The sequence below is a fragment of the Neomonachus schauinslandi genome, chromosome X (genome assembly GCF_002201575.2).
Source record: "Neomonachus schauinslandi chromosome X, ASM220157v2, whole genome shotgun sequence".
Taxonomy (NCBI): Eukaryota; Metazoa; Chordata; class Mammalia; order Carnivora; family Phocidae; genus Neomonachus; species Neomonachus schauinslandi.
Genome location: NC_058419.1, coordinates 60,155,451 through 60,176,053, shown reverse-complemented (window position 1 = coordinate 60,176,053; position 20,603 = coordinate 60,155,451). Strand labels below are relative to the sequence as shown.

Below are 20,603 nucleotides of genomic sequence, written 5' to 3'. Positions count from 1 at the left end.
CACAACCTGAGCTGAAGGCAGACACTTAACTGACTGAGCCACCCAGGTGCCCCATTCTTTATTATTTATTTATTCGTTCATTTATTATTTATTATTAATTTTTATGACAACATATTGTTATATTTGTTCTATTTTTAGTCCTTTTTTTTGATGTAGTGTTCAATGATTCATTATTTGCATATAACACCCAGTGCTCAATACAACATGTGCCCTCCTTAATACCCATCACCAGGCTACACCATCCCCCCACAAACTTCCCCTCTGAAACCCTCAGATTGTTTCCCAGAGTCCATAGTCTGTCATTGTTCATATCCCCTTCTGATATCCCCCCCTTCAGTTTTCCCTTCCTTCCATATATGAGTGAAACCATATAATAATTGTCTTTCTCTGTTTGACTTATTTCACGTAACATAATTCCCTCCAGTTCCATCCATGTTGATGCAAATGGTAGGTATTCATCCTTTCTGATGGCTGAGTTATATTCCATTGTATATATGAACCACATCTTCTTTATCCACTCATCTGTTGAAGGACATTTGGCTATTGTAGATATTGCTGCTATGAACACTGGGGTGCATGTGCCCCTTCTTTTCACTATATCTGTATCTTTGGGGTAAATACCCAGTAGTGCAATTGCTGGGTTATAAGGTAGCTCTATTTTTTAACTTTTTGAGGAACCTCCATACTGTTTTCCAAAGTGGCTGTATCAACTTTCATTCCCACCAACAGTGTAAGAGGGTTCCCCTTTCTCTACATCCTTGCCAATATTTGTTGTTTCCTGCCTTGTTAGTTTTTGCCATTCTAACTGGTGTAAGGTGGTATCTCATTTTTTAAAAGATTTTATTTATTTCTTTTGATAAAGAAAGACACAGCGAGAGGGAACACAAGCAGGGGGAATGGGAGAGGGAGAAGCAGGCTCCCTACTCCGCAGGGAGCCCAATGCAGGCCCCGATCCCAGGACTCCAGGATCATGACCTGAGCCGAAGGCAGATGCTCAACTTACTGAGCCACCCAGGCGCCCCTCAATGTGGTTTTGATTTTAATTTCCTTGATGGCTAATGGTGTTGCACATTTTTTCATGTGTCTGTTAGCTATTTGTATTTCTTCTTTGGAGAAGTATCTGCTCATGTCTTCTGCTCATTTTGTGACTTATTTGTTTTTTGGGTGTTGAGTTTGAGAAATTCTTTATAGATCTAAGCACTTAAAGTAATGACTGATGAAGAAAGACTTCAATCTGCCATTTTGCTATCTCTTCTCTGTATGTCATAACTTTTCTATTCCCCCCATTACTGCTTTATTTTGTGGTTAATTTTTACTGCCTTATGGTTTGATTCCCCGCTCATATTCATTTGTGCATACCTAAAAATATGTCTGTTCACTGCCTTCTAGGATGCTTTTTCTTGACAAATTTGCTCTTAATATTATTGAGAGTTTCCTGCATTTTTTAAGTTTCCACTTTTTTGCCTCTCTCAAGATTTTCTCTCTCTCTCTCTCCATTTGACATGTTGATTACAATGAATTTAGGTGTCTGTATCTCTAAGTTTATTCTACTTAACATTAGTTGGGTCTTTTAGATTAGTATATTCCTATATTTTATTAAATTTAACAGTTTTGGAGACATTATTTTTTCAAATATTCTCTTTGTTTCTCTGTCTTTCTTTTGTCTCCATCTAAAAATTCCAGAATGTCTATGTTTGTCCCCTTGATAGTGTCTCACACATCCCTTATGATGTGATCACTTTTCTTCATTGTTTTATCCCTGTTCCTCAGAATGTATAGTTTCAATTGTTCTGTCTTCCAATTCACTGATTCTTTCTTCTGCCTCCTGAAATCTTCTGTTGAATTCCTCTAGCATTTTTTTAAATTTTAGTTATTATTTTTCAGCCCCATAATTTTTTACATTGGTCCTTTCTGTGATTTGTTTATCTTCATTAATATTCTCATTTTATTCATCATTTTCTAGTTTCCTTTACTTCTTTATCTATAGTTTTCTTGAGCATATTTATGATAAAGTTTTTGTCCATTAAGTCCAATTGCTAGGCTTCCTTAGGGATGGCTGTTTTCAAATAGGTTTTGTCATTTTTTTTTGTTGTTGAAGTTTAAATATTTGAATATTATAATGTAATAATGTTGAAAATTATTAATCCTTACATCTCAAGGACTTGGTGTTTTGTTTGTAGAAAATTGCAATCTTTTCTTTTTTTTCAGTAACCCTCACACTGTTCTTGTAAAGACTATATTCTTTGTTTCATGTAGTCATTGAAATCTCTAACTTTAGCTTGTATTACCTTATGGTTTGACAAAGATTTCCTTGAATACTAGGAACAAAACAAACAACTCTCCCAGTCTTTGCAGGTTGGTTTTGTGCTTGGACACTCATTCTATATTTACTCAGGCCATTTACCTTGCTACTTTACCATTCATTTCCTTCTTATACTGAACTTAGACACCTGACAAAGGTGAAAACTTACAGTCTTCTCAGGTCTTTCTTGAACATGCTTTCTGCCCTGGGTATGCCCATTACTTTCAAAATTTTCCATTATATATGCATACTTTTGAATGCCTTAATTACTCAACAACTCTTTACCCAGTTTTCCTTCCGTAAGTTAGGATGCTATTTATGTTTGTATTGTATGTTTTCAAACATAATATTTTGCCCATGGCAGCTGTGGGTTTTTCCTATTACAGTTTTTTTTTAACTTTATTTTATTATTTTATGTTAATCACCATACATTACATCATTAGTTTTTGATGTAGTGTTCCATGATTCATTGTTTGTGTATAACACCCAGTGCTCTATTCCATATGTACCCTCTTTAATACCCATCACCAGGCTAACCCATCCCCCACCCCCTCCCCACTAGAACCCTCAGTTTGTTCCTCAGAGTCCATAGTCTTCCATAGTTCATCTCCCCCTCTGATTCCCCCCCCTTTCATTTTTCTCTTCCTACTATCTTTTTTTTTTTTAACATATAATGTATTAAATGTTTCAGAGGTACAGTTCTGTGATTCATCAGTCTTACACAGTGTTTTTAAGTAATACCTTCTGCTTTTCTGTCCCAGATGAGTTGTGATTTAGGTGAACCACAGTCAGCTGCCTTGTGTTAGTCTTTTGGGTAGCACCCATATAGGTTAGAAGAAACACAATACTCGTATTAAAATTTGATGTGCTTCTTCTAGGACCAGCAACTAGGTCTCACACCAGGAACACAGGCCACTGTCTTCAAAACCATAACTAAGCCAGGGTGGGTGAATGGAATTTTAAAACTTTATATAGTATTCCTGCTATTTTTAAGTTGCTTTTTTTTTTCTTTTTGATTTAGTGTTTCCTTCGTCATTGTAAGCTTTTTATTGTTTTCCAGATACTGACAAATTTGGTTCTGACAGACTCTGCTTGTGTTTAGATGTTTCTGTTTTTGCTGAAGGACACGTGTGTGTAGCTGCCAACCCTGGCATTTTACTGAATTCACCACTATTATTCAGTTTACATAAGAGGAATTATGCCACATTGCAACTAAAAAAAAAAAAAACTAACTCACATAAACATACGTGAAACATACAGTGAAATTTCAGACAGTAAAAGATTGCATTAGTTACTACTGAAGATAACTATATTTCATTTGTCCATATTATTCTACTACACTTACCTGAAGTAATAGTTTTAGTAATCATCATATATAGCATGCCCTACATCTTCCCCAGCTTTATAATATTAACAATTTCATTAAAATAGTCCCACTAGTTGCAATGTATTTGGTAGAAACTTCATAAAATTTCACTTCAGAAGAATGGCATGTGTCCAGGAAATAAATTTTAAGCATGTTCAAGTTGAATGTCTGGGCTTTTTAAGATGAAATAACACTACTATTAATCTGATTCATTCAGTACAGTAGCACATAGAGAAGAGAGGCAAATAGAGAGGTAGGGAATAAAGTAAGGAAAGGCAGACATTTTTGTTATATGATATACTAGTGTTATCTACAATAATGAGCCAAAAATTTTAAGATATAAAAAGACTGCTTACTGGGCACCTGGGTGGCTCAGTTGGTTAAGCAACTGCCTTCGGCTCAGGTCATGATCCTGGAGTCTGGGGATCGAGTCCCGCATTGGGCTCCCTGCTCAGCAGGGAGTCTGCTTCTCCCTCTGACCCTCCCCCCCATGCTTTATCTCATTCTCTCTCTCTCTCAAATAAATAAATAAAATCTTTAAAAAAAAAAAGACTGCTTACCAATTCATTCAATAAACATTTATTAAGCAACTACTATATGCTAGTGTATAGGAATATAGAATTAATCTTTAATTTAAAACACAAACACATTAATACTAGAGTTCTATAGATATAGTTACAATGACTTTGCTTCTAGTCAATGATATTATAGTATTATTTGTCATAAAAAATAATGGTATTTTTTTTTGTTTTGTTTTAAAGATTTTATTTATTTATTTGACAGAGAGAGACACAGCGAGAGAGGGAACACAAGCAGGGGGAGTGGGAGAGGGAGAAGTAGACTCCCCGCTGAGCAGGGAGCCTGATGCGGGGCTCAATCCCAGGACCCTGGGATCATGACCTGAGCTGAAGGCAGATGCTTAATGACTGAGCCACCCAGGCACCCCTCAAGTCAGTGTTTTACTTGGTAAACATGTCTGAGACCATGCATCCCTGGCTGCTAAGCACCATGGCGGACAGGGCTAGAAAGGTAACAGCTTTATTTTGAGCAGGGGGCAAAGACAAGGCAGCACTTTATAGCTACATTGTAACTAGATCCTGCATCAAAATAATGGTATTGTTAACACAGTTAGAATATTACCACTTTAATTGTGAAGCACAACTTATACTAGAGCAACATCATCATATTCTCCATAAAAATAAATGTCATTCATATGTAGCAGGATGAAATACTTTGCTATTTCAGGCTTAAAATGCCTTCATAATGCTTTAAAATCATTTAGCAAAGAACAGATACATAAGCAAAATTATAATGTTCTTAGCATTAATTATGTGATATAATTAAAGTGGAATACTAACAGAATTGTTATTGTCCCTTCTTGTCAGTGTTGCTCAGTGCTGTGTGGTTCCACTAACTGACATGACATGTTATGCAATATCAGCATCATGTGGCTGGCCAGCTTTAACAGACAGGATGCCACAGTGTGCTGTTAAAATGTTTTCACCTTGAAGGCACTTCAAAAGTAAGGTTATTATGGAATAAATTATCATATGTTTCAGTTCATAAGGGGACAGGACTAACTGCAAGTATTAAGTCCAATAATCTAAGTATTCAACAATGGCAGAAATGGAATAGAGGGTATTTGTTCTCCAACTTGGTATTCTAAACACAGTAGATAGAGACATCTTGGAAAACTGGAATGTAAGATAAGTTGCATACTGTAGGAAAAAGTGCCACAAGGATTGCTTGTGTGTTTAATATTTCCTTTTTTCTTTTTTTTAAAAGATTTTATTTATTTGTCAGAGAGAGTGAGTGAGAGAGAGAGAGAGAGAGCACAAGCAGGGGGAGCAGCAGGCAGAGGGAGAAGCAGGATCCTTGCTGAGCAAGGAGCCCAATGTGGGACTCAATCCCAGGACACTGGGATCCTGAACTGAGCTGAAGGTAGATTCTTAACTGACAGAGCCACCCAGGCATCCCTTGTGTGCTTAATTTTTAAAGAACAGGAATTCCACTAAACTGTTAGTAGTAGTGAACTCATACTTTTTTTTAAAAGATTTTATTTATTTATTTGAGAGAGAATGAGAAAGAGCACACGAGAGGAGGGAGGGTCAGAGGGAGAAGCAGACTCCCTGCCAAGCAGGGAGCCCGATGCGGGACTCGATCCAGGGACTCCAGGATCATGACCTGAGCCGAAGGCAGTCGCTTAACCAACTGACCCACCAGGGCGCCCTGAAGTCACACTTTATATGAACATAAATAATTGAGTATGAGCACCTATAATTTCAGCAATATCACTAGTCTGAATGATTTGTTTAATGTACGTGGTGAGCATTTACATAAAAATGAATCAATTTTTAAAAATACATGTAGTACATTGTAACCAATCTTAGAACAAATAAATATTTTAAAATACTTAAACATGCCATGTGCATGATGGTGTCCAGGTAGATGACATGGGACAATCTACTGACTCCAAGCCACTGGCTCTAGGACCTGCCCAGCCAAGCCATCCAGAGCCTGTCCTTTGATGATTCTTTAGAGAGAGGTTTGGGTTCAAGTGTGTGTGGAAGTACTTAGAAGGGAGGCAAAACTACAGGTATCCTTCACTTTTCAAAAGTTCACATTATACCATTTTTTTTAACCAAAGACATACATTAGTCGCCCTTTTTACTAATCAAAAGAAATCTGAAGAATATTGTTGTATTTATGGGGAAAAAAAAGCAAAAAGTAAAAACAGGGTTAAGCTTTTGTTTTGCAATGAGCCCTTATAGGAGCAGCACACACTCTGAGCAGCAAGACTGGCCTTGCCAAGCTCATTGCCTGGGAACTGCACTCAGTGTCTCAGCATTCAGCCACCAGGATCTGAAGTACATTGACTATTGGCAACTCATCTGCAGTGACTCAGAAAATTCCATAATTTTCTTGTGGAAAATTCTTGTGGGAAATTAAAGTTCTTTCACAACCGAAAAAAAAATAATGTTAGTAAAAAATAAATAAATAAATTAGTAATTTCAAGATAAAAAAATACTTAGACAATACATTCAGATTTTTTTTTTCAGATTTTTAAAAATAGAAAAGATCAAAACATATGAAGTCACTGATGTCCAGTAGATTAACTGACTCTCCCAAAGTTATACCATTATTCTTCATGGATAATCAAAGTTAATTTAGTGTTAAACTCCCACTCCAATGTTATTGCTGCCACCTCATGCTAGCTTGGGTGATTCAATAAAAGAAATCAGGATAAAAAACTATTATTTTAATATTTTGTATCTGTTAGAATTATTTGGCTTGCAATTAAAACACTACCCAACTAGTGGCACCTGGGTGGCTCAGCAGGTTTAAGTGTCGGCCTTCAGTGCAGGTCATGATCTCAGGGTCCTGGGATCGAGCCCCACCTTGAGCTCCCTGCTCAGCAGGGAGTCTACTTCTCCCTCTCCTTTCACCCCCTCCCCCGACTCATGCTCGGTCTCTGTCTGTCTCTCTCTCAAATAAATAAAATCTTAAAAAAAACCCACTACCTAACTAAAAAATAAACTATAGACATATACCATCTTGCATAACAAGAAATCTAAAAGTAATAGTTCAAGATCGACTCAGTAAAGATATCAAGTATATGAGGTTTTCTGATTGCTTTCATTGTGATTATCATGACTTTTATCTGATGGGCAAAAGATAGTTCTCTTTATCACACCATGTTATTTCCTCAAAAAATAATGTCAAAAGACAAGAAGAGGCAAAACCCTGTTTTGTAGTATCCTTAAAATCAAAGAAACTTTTTCAGAGCAACCTTAACTGATGGTTTTTATATCTGGCATGCCCACACCTAAACCAATCACTGACCATGGAATTATTATAAATGGTTTAGACTAACAAAATATATTCCCTATGGAGATCTTCATAAAGCCCAAAGCACCAAGTACCTGAACCAGATTTAGGTTGTTTTAAGAAAAATAAGAAATAGGAGGGTGGTAAGTAGCTGTTGAGTAAGTAACCAAAAGTGATAATATTCTTTGACAGATGAAAAAGTAGGCTGCTGACTGACTTAAATTTAGGTGCTGGAGTAGGCAGCCTGTAGGGACTTGGTCAAAATTTGGGCTCAGTGAGGTTTTTAATATGATCTAGTGGTTAAAGAAAGAAGTACCTTTCTGGGGTGCCTGGGTGGCTCAGTCATTAAGCATCTGCCTTTGGCTCAGGTCATGGTCCTGGGGTCCAGGGATCGAGCCCTGCATTGGGCTTCCTGCTCGGCGGGAAGCCTGCTTCTCCCTCTCCCATTCCCCCTGCTTGTGTTCCTGCTCTCATCTCTCTCTCTCTGTGTCAAATAAATAAATAAAATCTTAAAAAAAAAAGAAGTACCTTTTCAGTTGGATAACTTCGCAACTTTGTAATAAATTATTTTTTATGTTTCCAAATAGAAAACTACATGTTAAATAGAAACTGTTGTTTTCTCACTTATTCAATGACTACAGTAAACATCATAATATCGAACATCAATTTGACATACATGGTAGAAAATACAAAATAATAACCAGAATGGGCTAATCATACATTGTTTGTAAAAAGCCCCTGAAATAAGTGATCAATTTGTTTACAGCCATCAGGCAACTCACTGGGAGTGGTGGAGTAAGAATATATAGCCAAATTGGCTCATGGTCAAAGCAATTATTGATGGATTGTGGTGATGGATTATATTTACCTGCTATCACAACACACTCTTCATATTTTACCATATATGCTTTAGCAACACAAAACAAAATAAAGCAAAACACAGTAGGGGCACCTGGGTGGCTCAGTCCATAAAGTGGCCTACATGATTTCAGTTCAGGTCATGATCTCAGAGTGGTGGCACTTAACTATTTGGCCTTAGATTTTCTTATCTGTAATTCAAAGATGGCAATGTGTCTCTTATTAAACTCCCAAAATAATTGAGTTTTTATATATGTAATTTTTAAGCTATTATATCATTTCAGTATGTGGCAATATGATAACCTGAACTGTCAAAATAAACTTGATACTATTATCTGTGTGAACATGGGCATTTCCCCTCAATTATTAATTCCTCAGTTTACTCTCCTGTATATGCTCACCTGTATATTTTACACCAACTTTCCAGCATTATTATATATATAGTTTTGTGAATTAAATAATGTGACAGATGTATAAGTATGGTGGAAAGTAGAGATTTTAAAAGAATAGCTATGTTATTACAATAGTAAGCTAGTAAAATGTAAAACGATAAGACTATTTATTGTCCTCAAGAAAATAGGTGTTCATTAAGCATGCATACTTTCACAGACATAAAGAGGAATCGGAATAGAAGAGCATACAGCACATTGGATTTTTCTTTCCTCAGTCTATATGCCTAAGGTTAATAATACCTGAATGAACCTTGGAAGATTGTTTCATATCTGAACTTAAAATATTCTTATGTGCAAAATGGTACCATAAAAATTATGTTCTGTCAGCTGTATTAGGTTATATTGAGAAAAGAGACAATAAAATAATGATACAGTATAACTATAAATGCCTATAATTTTAAGATGAAAGCATATCACATATGCATACATTGATGTGCATGGGTACAGGTAAACATGTAAAATTAGCCTAGTGCATTTATCTACATAAAACCAAATTCATCTTATCAAATTATTTTCTTGCTGTCAAAGATTCGGAGGGGAAACAGGAAAGTATGATACAAACGAATGTCTTATTTCAAATGAGATGAACATAAAAGTATATCTAATTTCACATATTAGATAAAGTCTGGGCTTTTGGGAATCAATGAAATCTTTCTTAGTATACAATACGCAATTACTTCTAAGTAGCTCCTTTTTGTATACACGTCTCAGTGAACCTTGCATTTTTTTCAAATTCATAGTTTTTATGAAAGATGGTACTGTTTTAAAAAAACAAAAAATGGTACTGTTTATTACATTTATAAATTACCTATTAAACTTGACAAGAAGTTTAAAAAATATATAACTATGGAAAGTAACTTTGTCCCCAAATTATTTGTCAGAAGAGCATAAGGTTGAAGCTTACTAAAAGTTTGAGATTTAATCAAATAAGGAACATTTCCTTCTTCCACATTATTGCCACTGAATCAACAGGACTCTAGTATCAAAACAGTACATTATAAGAAAAAAGCTTAAGACATAGATTCTCTCTGAGAAAGACTAGAGAATTCCAAACTCAAGAGAAGATTAAAACAAAACAAAAAAAACACAAAATAACAACAACAACAAAAAACCCAGAACACTCGGAGAATTAAACCTCTAGAACAAACAGCAAAAGTAAACATTAAACACAGTCCAACTTCTAGCCAGATTAATATAAATCTTCATATGAAAGCCTATGTACCTCAGGTTCTATTACCTGATACAACATGTCTAGCTTTCAACACAAAATTACAAGGTATGGTAAGAAACTACAAACCTTGAAGGGGAACAAAAAAAGAAAACAAGCTTTAGAACCAGACTCATATATGACACAGATTTTGGAATTTTTATATAGGAAATGTAAAATTATCATAGTTAATATGTTAGTGACTCTAATGGAGTAAGTTGACAACATTCTGCAGCAAATTCATAGTATAAACATTGACAAAGAAACTCTAAGAATAAAAAAAAATATGCTAGAATCAGAATAAATAACAGAAATGAAGAATGCAGGGTGCCTTGGTGGCTCAGTTGGTTAAACGACTGCCTTCGGCTCAGGTCATGATCCTGGAGTCCCTGGATCGAGTCCCGCATCGGGCTCCCTGCTCAGCAGGGAGTCTGCTTCTCCCTCTGACCCTCCCCCCTCATGTGCTCTCTCTCATTCTCTCTCTCTCAAATAAATAAATAAAGTCTTTAAAAAAAAATGAAAGAAATGAAGAATGCATTTGATGGGCTCATTAGTACAATTTGCCGGCTAAAGAAAGAACCAATGAACTTGAAGACAAGTGAGTAAAAACTTCTCAAAACACAAAGAGAAAAAAAAACAAAGGTTTTAAAAAACAATATAACATTCAAGAACTGTGGGAAAGTATCAAAGAAATAACATAAATGTAATTAGAATACCAAAAAGAAGAAAGAAAAATATTTGAGGTATTGACCAAGAATGTTCCAAAATTGACGGATACCAAACAATGTATTCAAAAAATTCAGAGAACACCAAATAAGATTTTTAAAGGCATAGTATATTCAGGTTAGAGAGCTAAGATGGTGGTGGAGTAGGAAGACCCTAGGCTTGTCTTGTCCCTTGAACACAACCAGGTAACTATCAAATCGTTCTAAATACCCAAGAAATTAACCTGAAGACTGGCAGAACAAACTCCACAACTAAAAGGAGAAAAGACACAACATCGAGAAGGTAGGAAGTGTGGAGACATGGTTTGGGGAAGAAACGGATTGCAGGTGCTGTGGAGGGAAGGGAGCCATGGTTGTGGAGAAAGGCAAGAGAGAGAGGAGCACACAGGGGAATGCACAAGGAGAACATTTACCCAAAGCCATTGGCTGGGGCAACAAAAGTCTGTTTTTTTGAGTTCTTGCACCCAGAGGGGCTTAAATGTCAGGTTTGGTCAGCAAACCCTGAGACGGCGAATGAAAAGATTACTCCAGACACCTTAGTAGGAGAAAGGAGAGAGCCTGGGGACCAGACGCTCTAATGGCAAAAGGCCCTGAGTCAAGGTCTACCTCCATTTTTATTATGCACACTATTGTTACATCAAAGAATCAAGATTAGAAAGGAATGTAAAGTTTCAATAACTAGGGCAGTGACATTTATGGGCATTGTGTGATTAGAACTGTGTTCATGACCTGTAGGCAGGGAGTAGGTGACTATTGAGGATTTATGTCTAACCTAATTTAAGCATCTGTCCCTTGGGAGATAGCATTGAGCCACAATTAGGATCTGGTTGTTTTCAGCCCAGAAACCTAAAAGGAGGCCCAGTTTTCTGGTCACTCCTTCCTTGCTTTTCAACTAGCCTCTCCTAAGGAGGATTGTGTTTATCATATTTTAGCTAGACAGGCATTGTGAATTCCCACACTTAAAGACTGAAGTCTTAAGGTCAGTGGACTTGGCTGGGATAGAGCCCTAAGGGTGCTGCTCTACTCCTAGAAAGAAGGCAGGCAAACAACCTGGGGGCAGAGGGAATGGAAATAACAATGTAAATAATGCTTGGGAACCACAGAGGGAAGATTATTCCCTCTTTTTGGAGTGCAATCCCTGAGAGGCACTGTTTAAAGAGAGGCCTACCCAGGGACAAAAGAGCATGCCATGGCCAGTTACTTCACCCACCCCTTAGCAAAAACACAGAGCCAACTGAGGAAAGTATCTCAGCCCCAACACTGGCTGCCTAACTTGCTTACACCAAGTTTCACACATCTGCCCCCTGATGCAACTGCCCTTCTAGGACAAGCTTACCTCAGTCCCAATGCAGCAAGACCCTCCCCCAGAAGACCAGGACAGGCCTCTGCCTACACCATGTCCTTAAAGCCTGGAGTTTTAAAGTCAGTGAGCCTGGCCGGGATAGAGCCCAGATGGCACTGCACTGCTCCTGGACAGAAGGCAGGTAAACAACCCAGAAGGAGAAAATTTGGAAACAACTATCTGAAAAATGCCTGGGACACACAGTGGGGAGATTATTCACACTTCTCAGAGTCCTTCCCTGAGAGGCAGTGTGCATGAGGTCTCCTCTCCAGGGACAAAGGAGCTGCCGGGTGCGATTTCCCTCCTCTTCCCTTCAGCATAAACACACAGCCATCTGCAGTGAGCAGCACAGCGTGGACACTGGCTGTCTAACCTATTTATACCAAATCCCACACCCCTGTACTCTGGAGGTACTGCTCCTCTCAGTCAAGCTTGCCTCGGCCCCAGCCTGGTGTGATACTTGCCCAGAGGACAAATAGAAACACCTGCCCACACCATGTCTCCCAACCAGAGAGTTCTGCAGGGCTTCAGTTCAAGGGGAAGTAGTATAAGGTCTCATTTAACAAGCAGAACAGAGCACACCTAGTAAAAAATCACATTCTGGCCTAGGACCAAATACTGACCACTGCAGGCAAGGAGAGCCTTCAGAGACAACTGGCCTGAAGCATACCGCAGTGCATGAAGCTAACACCAGAAACAGTCCCTGACGTGCCAGGTTCTGAACACTATATGACCTCTTCATCATAAAGACAATACTCTCAGAAGAAAGAAACATAAGAAATTACTCTAACAAAAAGAAGACAGAGACATAGGCAAAATGCCAAAATGGAAGAATTCATCCCAAATGAAAGAAGATAAGGTTACAGCCAGAGATCTAACTGAAACAGATATAAGTAATATGCTTGATGGAGAATTTAAAGCAAGAATTATAAGAATTCTCACTGGGCCTGAGAACAGTGAAAGACTTCAGGGAGACCCTTACTTCAGAATTAAAAGAGTTAAAAAAGAATCAGTCAGGAACACAACTCAGGGAACAACAGATGTTGGCAAGGATGTGGAGAAAGGAGAACCCTCTTACACTGTTGGAGGGAATGCAAACTGGTGCAGCAACTCTGGAAAACAGTATGAGAAGTTCCTCAAAAAGTTAAAAATAGGATTACCCAAGACCCAGCAATTGCACTACTAGGTATTTATCCAAAGGACACAAAAATACAGATTCAAAGGGGTTTATGCATCTCAATGTTTATGGCAGCATTATCAACAGTAGCCAAACTATGGAGACAGTCCAAATGTCCATCGACTAATGAACGGATAAAGAAGTGGGGACATAATGGAATATTACTCAACCATCAAGTGAATGAAATCTTGCAGAAATAACTGATTAGAGCAGAAATAACTGATATAGAATCTAAAAACAAAACAAAACAAAACAACAAAAACCAAAAAAACCCAATAGAACAGATCAATGAAACGAAGAGCTGCTTCTTTGAAAATTTAATAAAATTGATAAACACTAGCTACACTTATCAAAAAGAAAGGAGAAAGGACAGAAATAAACAAAATCAGAAACGAGAGAGGAGAAATAATAACCAACACCACAGAAATAAAAATAATTATAAGAGAATATTATGAAAAACTATATGTATCAAGTTGGACAACCTGTTACAATGGTAAAAATGGATAAATTTGTAGAAACATAAACTTCCAAAACTGAAATAGGAAGAAATAGACAACTTGAACAGAATGCTAACCAGTAAAGAAATTGAATCATCAATCAAATATCTCCAAACAAACAAAAGTCCAGGGCTAAATGGCTTCACAGGTGAATTCTACAAGCATTTAAAGAGTTAATATCAATATCTCTCAAAGTATTCCAAAACAATTAAAAAAATAAAAGAAAATAAATGGAAGGAGAACTTCCAAATTCATTCTATGAGCCCAGCATTATGCTAATACCAAAACCAGATAAAGACTCCACTATAAAGGAATACTACAGATGGATATCCCTTATAAACACGGGTACAAAAGTTCTCAATATAGTATTAGCAAACCGAATTCAAAAGTACATTAAAAGAATCACTCACTACAATCAAGTGGGATTTATTCCTAGACTGCAGGGTGGTCCAATATTTGCATATCAATCAACATGATACACAACATTAATAAAAGAAAGAATAAGAACCACATGATTATTTCCATAGTTGAAGAAAAAGCATTTCAGAAAGCATTTACCAACCTGTAAAAGGGTTCCTGTTTGTCTGCATTCTCACCAACAACTATTGTTTCTTGTGTTGTTGATTTTAGCATTCTGACTGATGTGAAGTGATATCACATCTTACTTTTGATTTGCATTTCCCTCATGATCAGTGATATTGATCATCTGTTCATTTGTCTGCTAGCCATCTGTATGTCTTCTTTGGAAAAATGTCTATTCATGTCTTCTGCCCATTTTTAACTGGATTATTTGGTTTTGGGTGTTGAATTTTATAAGTTCTTTATATATTTTTGATACTAACCCATTACCAGATAGGGTCATTGGCAAATATATTCTCCCATTCCCTAGGTTGTCTTTTGGTTTTGTTGATTGTTTCCTTTGGTGTGCAAAAATTTTTATTTTGATGAAGTCTCAACAGTTTATTTTTGCTTTTACTTCCTTTGCCTCAGGAGACATATATAGTAAGAAGTTCCTATGGCCAATGTTAAAGAGGTTACTACCTGTGTTCTCCTCTAGGATTTTAATGGTTTCTTGACTCACACTTAGGTCTTTAATCCATTTTGAATTTATTTTTGTGTGTGGTGTAAGAAAGTGGTCCACTTTCATTCCTTTGCATGTGCTGTCCAGTTTTCCCAACACCATTTGTTGAAGAGACTTTCTTTTTCCCATTGGATATTTTTTTCTGTTTTGTTGAAGATTAATTGACCATACAGTCAAGGTTTAATTTCTGGGTTTCATAAGCTATTGTATTGGTCTTTGTGTCTTTTTTTTTTTTTTTTTGCCAGTACCATACTGTCTTGATCATTACATCTTTGTAATATAACTTGAATTTGGGATTGTAATGCCTCTAGCTTTACTTTTCTTTTTCATGATTGCTTTGCCTAATCAGGGTCTTTTGTGGTTCCATACAAATTTTAGGATTGTTGTTGCTCTGTGAAGTATGCTGTTGGTATTTTGATATGGAATGTATCACATGTATAGGTTGCTTTGGGTAGTATAGACATTTTAACAATATTTGTTCTTCCAATCCATGAGCATGGAATGTCTTTCCATTTGTGTCATCTTCAATTACTTTCATCAGTGTTTTATAGTTTTTAGAGTACAGGTCTTTCAACTCCTTGGTTAGGTTTATTCCTAGGTACCTGACAGTTTTTGGTGCAAGTGTAAATGGGATAGATTCCTTGATTTCTCTTTCTGCTGCTTCATTATTGGTGTATAGAAATGAAACAGATATATGTATGCTGATTTTGTATCCTGCAACTTTATTGAATTCATGTATCAGTTCTAGCATTTTGTTGGTGAAGTCTTTCCCATTTTATATAGACAGTATCATGTCATCTGCAAATAGTGAAAGTTTTACTTCTTCCTTGCCTATTTGGATGTCTTTTATTTTATTATATTTTTTAAGATTTTATTTACTTGACAGAGCACAAGCAGAGGGAGAGAGAGGGAGAAGCAGGCTCCCCGCTGAGCAAGGAGCCCGATGTGGGACTCGATCCCAGGACCCTGGCATCACGACCTAGGCCGAAGGCAGCCGCCCAACCGACTGAGCCACCCAGGCGTCCCTGGATGTCTTTTATTTCTTTGTGTTGCCTGATTGCTGTGGTTAGGAATTCCAGTATTTCGTTGAGTAGAAGTGGTGAGAGTGGACATCACTGTCTTCTTTCTGATTGAAGAGAAAATGTTTTCGATTTTCCCCATTGAGAATGATGTTAGGTGTTGGTTTTTCATAATATGGTCTTTATTATGCTGAATTCATGTTCCCTCTAAACCTACTTTGCTGTGGGTTTTTATCATGAATGGATTTACTTTGTCTACTGCTTTTTATGCATCTATTGAAATCATAATATGGTTTTTATCCTTTCTCTTATTAATGTGATGCATTACTGTGATTGATTTGTGAATATTGAACCATCCTTGCAACCCAGGAATTAATCTATCTGGGAAACTCTTTATCTCCCCTCCAATACTGATTGAAAACTTGCTGGATATATTATTGTTGGCTTGAGATTTTTCCCATTCTACACTTTGAATATATCTTACCAGTCCTTTTTTACTTGCCATGTTTCTGTTGAAAAATCTGCTAGCCTTATGGCTTTCGCCTTGTAAGTTAATGACATCTTTTGTCTTGCTGCTTTTTTTTTTTTAATAGACATCGTCTTGCTGCTTTTAAGATTTTTCCTTTACCATTGTATTTTGAAAATAATTACAGTATGTTGCTGTTGGCCTGCTTTTGTTGATTTTTGTGGAAGTTCTTGTGCTTCCTGGATCTGGATGTCTGTTTACCTTCCTTAGATTAGGGAAGTTTTCAACTATTATTTTTTCAAGTATATTTTCTGCCTCCTTTTCTCTCTCTTCTTCTTATGGGACACCTAAAATATGAATGTTATGTTTGATGGAGTCACTGAGCTCCCTACATCTGTTCTCCTGTTGTATAATTCTTTTTTTTTTCAGTTTCAATGCTTTCCATTATTTTGTCTTTTCAGTCATTAGTTTGTTTCTCTGCTTCTTCCATTTTGCACTTCATTGAATCATGCATGTTTCTAATCTCATTTTTTTCACTTTTCATCTCTGATCAATTCATTTTTAACTATTTTATCTGTGGTAATGATCTCACTGATGTCTTCCATTCTTTTCTCAAGTGCTGTGATTATCCTTATGATTATTGCTTTAAATTCTCCATCAGGCATATTACTTATATCTGTTTTGCTTAGTCTCTGGCTGTGACCTTATATTGTTCTTCCATTTAGATAAATTTCTCTATGTTCTCATTTTGTCTAAGCCTTTGTCTCCTTCTGTGTTAGAAAAGCCAGTTATGTCTCCTATACCTGAAACTAATGGTCTTATGAAGAAGAGTTCCTGTAGTTCCCAGGGTCTGGTGCTTAAGGGAGTGTCTCCAGCGTGTGCTGCATGCACTCTCTTGTTCTGGCTACTCTATCCTTCAGGCCAGTCATCTTCAAAGGCTCTCCTTGCCTGCTGTGGGCAGTGTTGGTCCCTGGCCTGAATGTGGTGAGTTTTAACTAGGTGTGCTCTGCTCTGCTTTTTAAATATGGCCTGTCACCTCCTCTACCAGAACTGATACCCTGTAGAAGTCTCTGGCTGGGAGACATTGTTTGGACAGGGGTTTGTGCTGGTCTTCTTGGGAAAGGGTCCACCATGCTGGGAGTCAGGCAAGTGTGACTGTGAAAGCAGTTCCACAGGAGCACAGAGGTGTGGGGTTTAGTGCAAGTATGTTATGCAGCCAATGTTCCACTGAACTGCTTCCCAGAGATGGCTCTGTGTTTATGGTGGGGGATGTGGGAGAGAAAAGTCACTGGACAATTCCTTTGTTCCAGGAGAGGTGTCTCAGTGAATGCTGCCTCTCAGGGACATGCTTCAAGAAGAGCAAATAATCTCCCCATTGTGTGTCCCAGGCACTCTTCAGATTGTTGTTTCCAAGCATTATGCTCCCAGTTGGCTTGCCTGCCTCCTCTCCAAGAGCAGCACAGTGACCTCCAGGCTCTATCCCAGCCATGCTCATTGACCTTTAAAACTACAGGCTTTAATCTGGCTGTTTGCAAAAACTCACCAAATTCAACACATCCCATTTTCCAAGCCAATAGCTATGGGGAAATGTTCTTGTGCATTCCCCTTTGGTTCCTCTCTGTCTTGTCCTTCTCTTTGACCATGGATCTCTCTCATTCACAGCAGCCAGTACCTATTTCTCCCATGGACCACATCTCCTGGCTTCCTACCTTCCTTGATGTGGTCTCTTCTCTCCCTTTAGTTGTGGAGTTTGTTCTGTCAGTCTCCAGGTTGATTTCTGGAGGTATTTAGGATGTTCTGATAGTTATCTAGTTGTTTTTGTGGGACCAGGCAAGCCTAAAGTCCTCCTACTTTGCTGCCATCTTCCTCAATCACCAATCTTGAGTTTTCACTTAATGTTTTATCATGAGAACTTCCAATATAATAAAATATGACAGTTAATGACCACATGGTGTCTATCTTGAATGTACCATAATTTATTTAAAAATTTTCCTATCTTGTTATCCTCATATATTTGTTTCAATATATTTTATAATTATAAATAATGCTGCAATGATTATCATTATATATAAATATTTGTGCACAACTGACAATTTCCTTAGGATAAGTCCTAAAAGTGGAATTTCTAAGTCATTTTAAAAGCCCTCACTACATATTACCAAATGGTGTTTATAAGAGTTGTATCAATGTGTGCTCCAGTAAGTAGCATATGATATTTTTTATTCCACTATTATCACACTGGATGCTATATTTTCAAAATTAAGTTTACATTCATTAAGAAAATGTGTGTTAATATTTTTGCAGTAACTTCCTACTGCTTGTCCTCAAAAGTGGTTTTACTTAAAATAGTGAAAGATTATTAAATGCTAAAATGATGATTTGGGGGACATTCACAATTTTTCTGTTATTTTGGTCTTTGGGAATCTTGTATGTGCAAAGTTATGTTAAATAAAATATTTCACAAATGAGGACTCCTTAACGTTTATATACTTTTCAAAAAGCAGGTGGTTTAATTTATAAACAGTTATAATGTGTCATGTCACATATTAATTTTAAAGTAAAGCAAAATATAGGTAGTCTGTGGAAAGAAAAACATTTGAACAGAATGACTTTTAAGTGTATAAACTTTCTATGTAGGAAAGTTTAAAAAGTGTTAGAAAAATCATGAAGAATATTAAAAATATTGTTTCATCCAATATTCAAAACTTGTTCATATATTACATGCTAACTAGTAAGTGTTGACATAAGAAATTGAGAAAAATTATATTATGTGGTAAACATTTTGATTTGATAAGTTCTTACTCTATATTTTTCTGTTTATGAAACTTGTGATATGCAGGAAAAATTATTTTATTTTCCCTTACAGCTCAAGAATACTGGCCCATATTAATGACCTATTGGTTATTTTAAACATAGCTTTGAATAAAAATGTATTGAATTAATATATGTAGAAATGACTAAAATTATTAAATATCAAAATAAATCATAATTAGTTTCCTTAATACTTCTGACTAAGTAAAATAAAATATATAGCTTAAATTAGTAGCAATAATTATTTTCAGTAACAAATAAAAAGTAATCAGTATTGTAGTATTTTTAAAGTTTGTCACAAGAGCTTACCCCAATTTGCAAAATCTAAATATCCAATGTTTACAAGTATTACTACTTCTCAAAATTACTCTCAGAAAATTGTTTTGAATTTGAAATATGAATATATAAATGGTAGTGAATTAGAAAATAAGAAAAAATAAATAAAACAATAAAATAAATAAAATCTTTAAAAGGGGAGCCCTGGATGGCTCAGTCACTTAACTGACTGCCTTCTGCTCAGGTCATGATCTCAGGGTCCTGGGTTCAAGCCCCATGTCTGGCTCTCTGCTCAGTGTGGAGTCTGCTTCTCCCTCTCCCTCTATGCTCTCTCTCTCTCTTTCTCTTTCTCTCTCTCAAATAAATAAATAAATAAAATATTAAAAAAATGAAAATAAGAAAAAAGGAGCTTATAGATTCACAATTCTATTTACTTTCATTCCTGATATTTTAAAATAACTAATGTTTAATGCATCTTTGTTAATGAAATATATGGTATATATTATATAATTTCTCTTTGCTTGTAATCATGAAAATGACTTAGTCATATGCCCATGTTTTACTGACAGTGTGTTAGATTGTTCTGGATGCTCCACTTTTCTTGGCTATAAATGTAACAACAACAACCACTTGAATATTTACCATATCCCAGGCCTTGTGTCAGGTACTTTAAATGCATTGTTTCATTTAATCTCCATAACACCTTGCAGTAAATATCATTGCCTACATTTTGGAGAATAAAAATGAAACACTTATGAAGGATAAAAGGACTCCATGAAGGCATGCATTATTAAATGACAGATCTTAGTTTTTAACCCACTTTTTTCTGCTGTCAAATCCCATGTGGTTTGCCACCATATTATACAATGGTCTATTCTCAGAATGACATCACTTTATTTATCTTGACTTGGTACTGGCCTGCTTTGTTCAATTGTAGTACATATTCTAGCATGAATACATTAAATTGGGATTCAAAAAAATATTTAATTTAATGCAAATAACAGTGTGATCATAATTCCAAAACTTATTAAAAAAAGAGACCTTTGGGCATGTGGGCATGTTATTTAAGCCTCCTGAAACTGAGTTTTCTCACTTGTATAATGGAAATGACACCCAACTCCATTTATCCCAGAGTCATGAAAATCACTTGAAATAATGCTCAGTGCCTGGTGTAGTGTTAGGAGCACAGTAAATAT

The 20,603-nt window shown here is 36.4% G+C and overlaps 1 non-coding gene across 1 annotated transcript; it reads right to left on the bottom strand.

Moving 5' to 3' along the window:
• Positions 1-4,640: 4,640 nt before the first annotated feature.
• On the bottom strand, positions 4,641-4,771 carry LOC123323520. The gene has a single exon (XR_006539454.1). It is a non-coding gene; the product is annotated as a small nucleolar RNA SNORA63 (small nucleolar RNA).
• Positions 4,772-20,603: the final 15,832 nt, after the last annotated feature.